At 38.2% G+C, this 9,011-nt stretch overlaps 1 pseudogene; it reads right to left on the reverse strand.

The window, feature by feature from the left end:
• Positions 1–430: 430 nt before the first annotated feature.
• On the reverse strand, positions 431–3,000 carry LOC127135998 (heat shock 70 kDa protein 16-like; annotated as a pseudogene).
• Positions 3,001–9,011: the final 6,011 nt, after the last annotated feature.

Consider the following 9,011-nt stretch of genomic DNA (forward strand, 5'->3'; position numbering starts at 1 on the left):
GAATCCGTCAACAAAACCAGAAACAAAAGTAGTCATGTAGTGAATGAAATTTCTCAACTTCTCACTAACGGCATCCTGGACCATGGCAGCATCAATATTGATTGCGAAAGCAAACGTCCGAATTTCGAACCTTAGTGTCGAAGACTTCAATGTCTTGTTTCAATGCAGCTTCGAGATACTTGATTCTCATCTTGGTTGACTATCGCTCTCTTATAGCATTCCGTGTGCTATTCTTTGTTGCGAGCATTTGACAGCAAAACCAATAGTACGGTCCAGAAAAGAACCAGAATTGGGCATAATTGTGGACTTTGGATCTCCGGTCTCTATGGGAAACTATAACATTCTATGAAACGGCTGATAGTAATTGCCCATTTCCATTTCCGAAGACTAACCAAAGATATACACTTAGTAATTAAGTGATACTACAGGATCAATCCAACTTCTTTGCTGCAGAAGATTGTTGGTGCAATTTGTCTGCTAGGTTTAGAGGTTCTGGATCCACATCTACATCGCTTCTTAGAGGTGCCGCACAATGATCCTTCCATATGTTAACCGAAGGGTCGGAACCAGAGCTGCTTATGTTATTATATCCATTCAGAAACGTTGAATTTGTGTTATGAGACAGACAATCATCCATTGTGAGTCTCTTAGAATTCTGCGAAAAGCTCCTTAAAGCTTTGAGTTTAGCCTTAGTTGATTCTGTCAGACTCATGTAGCTTGGTACATCTTTTTCCTCTCTTGCTTCCGCCATAACAGTAGTATTGCTGAATGGCATAATAGATGGAGATCCAGATGTATATGAAGATGATATCACGCTATCGTCATTCATGTATTGGGAGCTTAAGATGGAAGAGGATGGAATTTGCTGACAGATTTTAAAAGATGAAATCCTAGTTGTCATGCCACTCCGTTTTGCTTGAAAAATAGGAACAAGCTCTTCACTCTTCCTGTTTGACATTGGACTCTCCCACGGCTTGTTCGCCATCCAGCGTTCTAACAAACCATTTCCTAAGCTCTTGTTGTCGCGATTGTGATGATACTTGAGAGGAGTAGCTGATTTTGAGTTCGGACCAGCATTCATTCTCGAATGTGCGAAAGAGAGTATGCCATTGCTCTATCCTGTTGGGCTAACTGGAGTTCTTTTTCATGGGCTTCAAAAATCTCTGCCATTTTCATTCCACCATAGATACTCTCATTCACCGGAATAGGAAGCTTTCTGTTAGCTTTATCTTTTTTGAACAATCAGCAGAACTTTGTGGAGAATCGGACTGATTGTTACTATCTTCAGCGCCATTGGCAACAAAATTGGTACTATCTGATGTTTCAGACTCGGGATCAACATCCATTGCATCATAATTTGAGTGATCATCATTCGCGTGATCTGTGATCCATGTGGCTGATTCAATACTGAAAATGCCGTGCAGATTTAGTTGAACTCGAACTTTAACTCTTGTCTTACTGCCATGAGATTCAGGCAAAGGACCAATCATGAAGGAACTAATTTTGGGACTTATTCCAGGTGGTAGTTCATATTGATTCGGATAGAAAGCTTCCAAATGGAAAAAACTAGTCCGCTGGAGTTGTAGAACTGCAGTACTTGGAATCAATTGGCCTTTTGGGAAAATTACACCATTTGATCCTACAAAAATTGGACCTTCATCGGATGAAAGTCCATATGAAAAAAGAACTAATATCCTGGACCTCATAGTCTCTCACACGGTATACGGGACTGAGCATAGCACACTGTAGAGCACAACCACGAGCTACACACTCACTTGCATTCAGCTTTCGACTAGGTTCTCTTTTGAATAGAGAGGTTAATAATGTACTTACAACTGGAATCCTAGAACCTGAACTAACTAGTTCTACAGAAACAATCTTCTCTGCATTCAAGCCTGCTTTAAGTAATGCTTGGCTGCAAGGTTTAGAAATTCTCTCCAATAATCCCGATGCGAGACTCTCAAATTCTTCCCGTGTGATAAAGCCCTTAACATTTTTCTCATCCATCAAACACTCAATATTTAGCGGTGCCTCTGGATTTGCACTCAAAACTTTCTTCAATTTCTCACATGCTGCACGCAGCCTAATGCATGCCTTGGCATTAGAATACACATCAATGTTGTATTGTTCCTTGAATTTTTCCGCAAAAATGAGTAAATAGAACATATGTTGAACCCTCGCTTTGAAAATTCGTTTTGTAAATTCCATAACTAAGGGCAGTTGCAGTATAATCATGGATCAATCTCAAATGCTTTAACCCAGCAATTTTTGCCGCATCAAGATAAGCTCGTCTCTGCAAGTCGGTGAAGTATGATGGGATACCAATAACACAATCCCAGACAGGTGCCTCCAAATCTTTTTCTGTCATAGCAATTGTTCTTGTGCTGCAGGTTTGAGGTCTGTTTAGATGTCGGCTATCAACGGGTGAAGGTCCTTCATCTAAAGAGATGCAAGTAACAGCAACAACCTGAATCATCCATGGCTTATCTTTTGGAAATGGAAGTTTAGAAGGATCCTATCGAGTGCTGCAGTGAGAGGTGAAAAGTCATAATGAGCATTGACTTTAAGCATCCATTGAATAGTTTCACGACGAGGTTGAGAGAGAGAAGCAAAATCCACGGCCTTTTCTCAAATCCTCGTAGTCACCAAGTTCCTCTTTTATAGCCCTCATCTGCTGTCATAGAAGAAACTCTTTTTGAGAATTTTGACAATTGACCTTCAACCTTCTGTGTAATTTTCTCAGCTGCACGTATTGACTGTAAATGCCTATCAACTAACTCAGTTGCTTTTGAAAGCCTTAATTTAGGGCCAACTGAATCCAGCATAGATAGTTGTTCTTCAAAACTCATCTCAAAACTTGCAACCAATATATCAGCTAACCTGTGAACAGGAACGTTGTCCAAAAGGACTTTGGTTCTTCCACCGGTTTTTTTGTTTCAGCTCCAGAACAGAAATAAGCTTCGTTGCCGTTGTTTTGAATTGGCGAGACAACATTATATAATCTGGGGAATTGATCTTTGAGAAGAATCTGCATGCAACCTGTTATGCTGTTCCTGTGCAGTATCAGCACTTGGCTGATGAAATCCAGGAAGACCATAATAGTTTACAGTGGAATTAGGCCTGCTAAGTTCATCTTGACGAGTTATATGCCTTGAGTTTATATGGGGGACTGACTGGAAATTATCATTAGGCCAAACTGATTGTTGTTTGCTGCTATCACTGGGTAAAGGTCCTTCATTTGGCAATGACCGTTCAGTATTCTGGGAACTTAGACCACTCCATTCCTCTTGAATACCAACTTCACTACTAGAAGTTTCAACCACAGCAGACTGCATAAGTGCACTCTGGCTCCCACTTTGAAGAGATGGAAATCCACTAAAACTATCTGAACCATCTAGCATATTGAGACCAAAATTCCTCGCATGAAAATCTTCCATTGGTACATCTCTTTGCTCATAATTCATTTGCTGTAAGTTCTCCATATTTAGTCCACTATCAATACCAGGAACAACTGAACCAAACATACTTTCCTTGAATATCTTGCCTAGAAACTGAATTTGCATCATTTAGGTTAGTTTGATCTAACATTGCAGCATAGTGATGAGCTGGAAATGCATTAACGTTGGTTGATATGGATGATAATGATTGTTTGAATGAACGAAGGAATCGAACTATGAATGAGTATGTGGAAATTCTTGAATATGAATGGAATTTTTTTTCAATGTGAATGAAGAAAATATGAATGTAAATTTGGAATGTGAAAAACGTAAAAAAATATGAAATAGTAAACATGAACATGAATGAATGATATGAAGGTGAATGAAGAAAGAATGCAAACGAGTGATTGATGGGGAAAAATTTTCAGGGCCAAAATCGGGGTATGACAAGATTATACCAGCTTCTAGCAGTTTACAGACTTCCTTCTTTACCACATCACTTATTATAGGATTGATTCTTCTCTGATGTTCTCTGGAAGGTTTTGAATCCTCCTCTAGCGAGATCCTATGCATACACACGGATGGGCTTATACCTTTTAAATCAGATATGTTGTATCCTAAGGTAGAGGGGTATCTTCGTAAAACATTCAAGAGTCGGTTTGTCTCTTCTTGGTTTAAGGTGGCACTAACATTTACTGGGCAAATCAATTCTTTATCCAAAAACTTGTATCTTAGGTTCTTGGGCAATTCCTTAAGTTCTTGAGTTGGTTTTTGAAAGTTTGGTGAAAGGTCTGGAGTAAGGGCCAAACATTCGTTAGTGTGAGGTTCCATTTCCTTTAGCTCGTCATCCTTTTCATTCGGGTTTGAAAATGGTTCGATCATAGGTTCTTCTTGATCAAACTCCCTTATGCATTCATCTATGATATCAATCACGTAACATGCGTCTCCTATGATTGGTGCCATCAGGAACTTTGAAAGAATAAACTCTATCTTTTCATCTCCTACTTTGAAAGTTAATTTTCCTCTTTCAACATCTATTATAGCTCCGGCTGTTGATAAAAATGGTCTACCTAAAAGGATAGGTATATCATCGTCTTCCTTGATATCCATGACCACAAAGTCTGTCGGGATATAAAGTTGATCGATCCTAACGGGGATTTCTTCTAATATGCCTACAAGATACTTAACAGATTTATCGGCTAATTGGAGGGACATCTTAGTCGGTTGTAATTCTCCTAAGTTTAACCTTTTACACACAACTAAGGGCATTAAACTCACATTAGCGCCTAAGTCTAGGAAAGCTTTGTCGATCACATGACTCCCTAGAATTCAAGGTATAGAAAAACTCCCAGGGTCTTTCTCCTTCTTAGAAAGTTTATTCTCGGAAATAAAGTTGCATTCCAAGGGTTTGGGATCGTCAAGCCTACGCTTGTTGGTTAAGATGTCATTGAGAAATTTGGCGTAAGATGGAATTTGGGTGATGGCTTCGGTGAAAGGAATCTCTACATGAAGCTTCTCTATCACTTTTATAAACTTTTGGTATTGGTTATTGATTTTGGTTTGTTTAAGTCTTTGCAGATATGGGATTGGTGGTTTGTATAGGGATGGTGGTTTGTAAGTCTTATCCTTGGCTTCTCCTTCTTGGTCGGTTTGTTTTTCGGGTTCCACCGGTTCCTCTTCTTGGTTGGTAGGTATATTTTCTTTAGAAGCTTTAGACTCGCTCATTGTTGGGTTATGAGGCCCTTCGTAAGCGGTCCCACTTTGTAATATGATAGAGTTAGCTTTCCCTCGAGGGTTGAGTTGAGGTTGTCCAGGGAATTGTCCTCCAGGTGTAGTTTGCGGGGCTTGGTTCTGTGCAACCTGTGATATCTGGGTTTCAAGCATCTTATTGTGAGTAATTACCTGATCAAACTTAGTCCCTAATTGCGTTATCAGTTCGTTTACATGAAGGTTCTGGTTTAGGAATTCTTTATTTTGCTGAGTCTGGCCTGATATAAAGTTCTCCATGATCTTCTCAAGGTTAGACTTCTGGGGCACAACTTGCATAGGTTGATTTGGTTTTTGGGCTTGAAAACCTTGTGGTCTTTGAGGTGCATAGTTTTGAACAGGGTTCTGGTTTTTATAGGAAAAATTCGGTTTTTATAGAAAAACTCCATACTTTCTTAAGAGTTTATCGAATATCCTGGATATAAAATGTGATCCGCCATCACTTATGACAAGTCGTGGTACTCCAAATCTGGGTAAAATGTTGTTTTTAAAATATTGTTATTTTGGGCCAAACTTAAGTGAATGGATGTCCAATGCATGGCCAAAAGAGGTAAAACACGTGACTGGTTTGTGCAGCATGCTTAGAAAATCTGATTGGGCCAGCCAGGCCCAAAATCTGCCTAGAAAATCAAGTCATGGTGCCCACTTTAAACGAATGTATCTCTCAAACCATGGATCCAAATGAGATGATTCCAAAAGGATGTGAAAGAGGACATGGCAAGGTACAATTATTGTGAAGAAAGTATTTTCAAATAATGCCTTGAAGTGCAAGAAAACTGGCCAAGAAGTCTTGACAAATTTTGAAGATTTTGGACTTAGAAATGTTTCTAAGTGTCCTAAAAAAATGTCTCACTTTGACTAAGCATAACTTTCTCAATTCTAATCCAAATAGAGAAAAATTTATATATCTAGAAAGCTTGGAACAAGAGGAACAACTTTCATGTTGGAGAAATTTTCAAATAGAGCTTTTATCTTGATGAAAAATGGGCTTAAAGTGAGTGTAACGATCATGAAAACTTGCCCTAAATGGAAAGTCAACCATTTCCAAATTAAGTAACTTTTCCAATTCCTGATTAAATGATGAATCCATGATCCAACCTTGATCAAATTTCACATGTAGGATCCCCTAGGAATGGATTTTGAGATTCCACTCTCAAAATGTCAGGAGTTGACTTTTCTGGCCCCACAGTTGACTTTTCCCAAACTGTCTGATTCCCGATTCCATTGATCAATTGAAGCACTTCTAGCCCAAATAAAGAGCTGATTTTTTGTATGTAGACCCTTGTGGACATATGGAGGGCCATGGAAAAGAGTTTCACTCAAAAAATCAGAAATAAACTGATTTTATACCAAACCCTAGTTTTAGGGCGAAATGATCAAGAACTGATTGCACTGATTGCCAATGGATCTTTCTGAGATAATTGTGAATCTTCCTAGGCCAAGATGCCTCTCTAATCATGAAATGGATGAGATCCTTTACTTCCAACCAAACATTGCCTGTTGTAGGTAGCCATGAAACCCTAATTTCTGATTAAATCCAGATGAACACTCTGATAACTTTGAATCCTTCATTGATGAACTGAGGACCATAATAAGATACTTGGACCCCCCTGAGATCCTTGAGACTTGTATACTTAGAAAATAAAGTCGAATTCTCAATCTTGATTTGTGTGGGCTCCTTCTGTTAAGGAGTGATCGATCAAAACCTGATCTCCATGTCACTAATGCAGTATGCAATGAGTATGACCTAATATGATGCTAATGAAGTGTAAAACATAATCCATGCTTCCAAGAAGAATGAAGGATAAATTTTGGGGTATTACAAGTAGTAAGGAGTTTTCCTTGGTGAAGGTAGTATGGGGAGGACTAGCTAGTGGAAGCATAACTTGTGAGCTAGTGAGGTAGATGAGAGGGTCGTATCTGACTCTATTTCTTTCAGGTAATTTTCGAGGGCGAAAACTATTTAAGTGGGGGAGAGTTGTAACACCTTATTTTTCTAATTTATTTATTTTAATTGAAATTATGTGTATTTAATTATTTAAAAATAATTTCTATGTGCATTGGGTGGTATTTGGATAGTTGGTAGTAGTATTTGATGCTTTGAGTTGGTATTGCATAGTTCTAGTTATTTAAATAATAATAATAGAATTAATAATATTAGAATAATGAGAACTAGTATTATTAAGTAATTAGAAGGTAGTTATTTTTTGTTGAAATAAAATAGAAGAGTAGAAGATAGTAAAGAGAAAATGAGAGTATTATTAGTATTATTATTAAAATAATATTAGAGTCAATAGGGGAATTTTAGAGAATAGTGGAATGAGTGAGGGTAAGGTGAGAAGTCACTAATTAGGGAGATTACGACTCTAATAAGAAGAAGTTAATAAGGTTTGAGAATTGGTATGTGAAAAATATAATTGGGAGAAAGAGGCAAGGTTAAAGCTTGAAAGGGAGAGAAAAACTTGGGGGAAATTTCGATCTTCTCAAGCAGGTAATGAGGGATTACTCCTAATAGGGTTTATATTGCATGATGGGGTAGAGGGAAATCCTTAATCCCATTAGATTTTCCTTACTTTTTCCATTTTGGTGAATGTTCGGTAAATATGTTTGAGTGTTGTAATTGTATGATATGTGTGATGTAATATGTGAAATTCGTGCAGTGTTATACCATGAAAGTTATGTGTTCTTGTTGATGAAATTGCTATGAAAGTGTGTTCATATATTGTTGTTGTGAAATTGATGAACAAACCATGTCAAATCTATGATTAAATGAGTGAAATTGCATGTTAATTGATGGATAATTGATGTTTGGATGCTAAATGTTATTTCCCTTAATGTTGTTGTGCGATTTTAGTAAGAGGATGTGAAATCAAAGTTCTTATTTAAACTCCAATGCAAAAAAACACATTTTCTTCCTTCTGGTTCAGGGTGACGGGTGTCACCCTAATGATGCCTTGGTCGTCATCATTGTGGAGGTGTTGACGGGCGTCAGCTGCCTGACGGGTAGACCGTCATGGTCCCCAGACTTAGTTGGTTGGGAAGGTCGTCACAAAGGTGACGTGTGAGATTACGTGGAAGGTGATGGGCATCACATTGGTGACAGGTAACCCGTCACACTGCCAGAATGAGCGTCATTTGCTCAATTGCGTGGAATTGCTTTTTCGTTCCAATTTTTGTTGTTTTGCTGTGACTAGGCTACTATTTGGCCATTATTTGGAGGTGAATGATGTTATTATGGATTTAATCCACTTGCTTTGTATGGAGAATATCTGTGTGGTGGTCATTTTTTGTGATTTTGCATGTTATGGTGAATGATGCATCATGGTGTACGAGTTTCGGTCTAGTTTTAGTATGCTATGGTCTGGTGGTATAGATTTAGGAGAAAGTAGCTAATTCCAATGAGGAATTAGTGAAGCGTTACTTATGGTGATAGCAACGAATTTTGGTGTGTTTTGGTCTAATGGTGTGGATTCATGAGCGAGTAGTCGGTTCCATATGGGATGGTGAAGCGTTACATTTGGTTATGGTAACGATTGATGTGATTTATTTTTATGGTGGGGATTCAGGAGCGAGATGGACTTGTGTTGTCCATAATGGTACCACATGCATTGTTGAGTCGCGGTGTTGAGTACATTTGCATTCATTATTTGCACATGTATTGAATGATTATGTTGATGTTGATGAATGTGAATACTTTGGTGATGTATATGAATGACTTGTGTTGATTAATTATTGATGTTTATTTAGGCTACCCTTACATACTTTTGCACCATTATATATTAGGAGCGTATTCTCACTCCTTTGTTG

The sequence above is a fragment of the Lathyrus oleraceus genome, chromosome 4, assembly GCF_024323335.1.
Source record: "Lathyrus oleraceus cultivar Zhongwan6 chromosome 4, CAAS_Psat_ZW6_1.0, whole genome shotgun sequence".
NCBI lineage: Eukaryota > Viridiplantae > Streptophyta > Magnoliopsida > Fabales > Fabaceae > Lathyrus > Lathyrus oleraceus.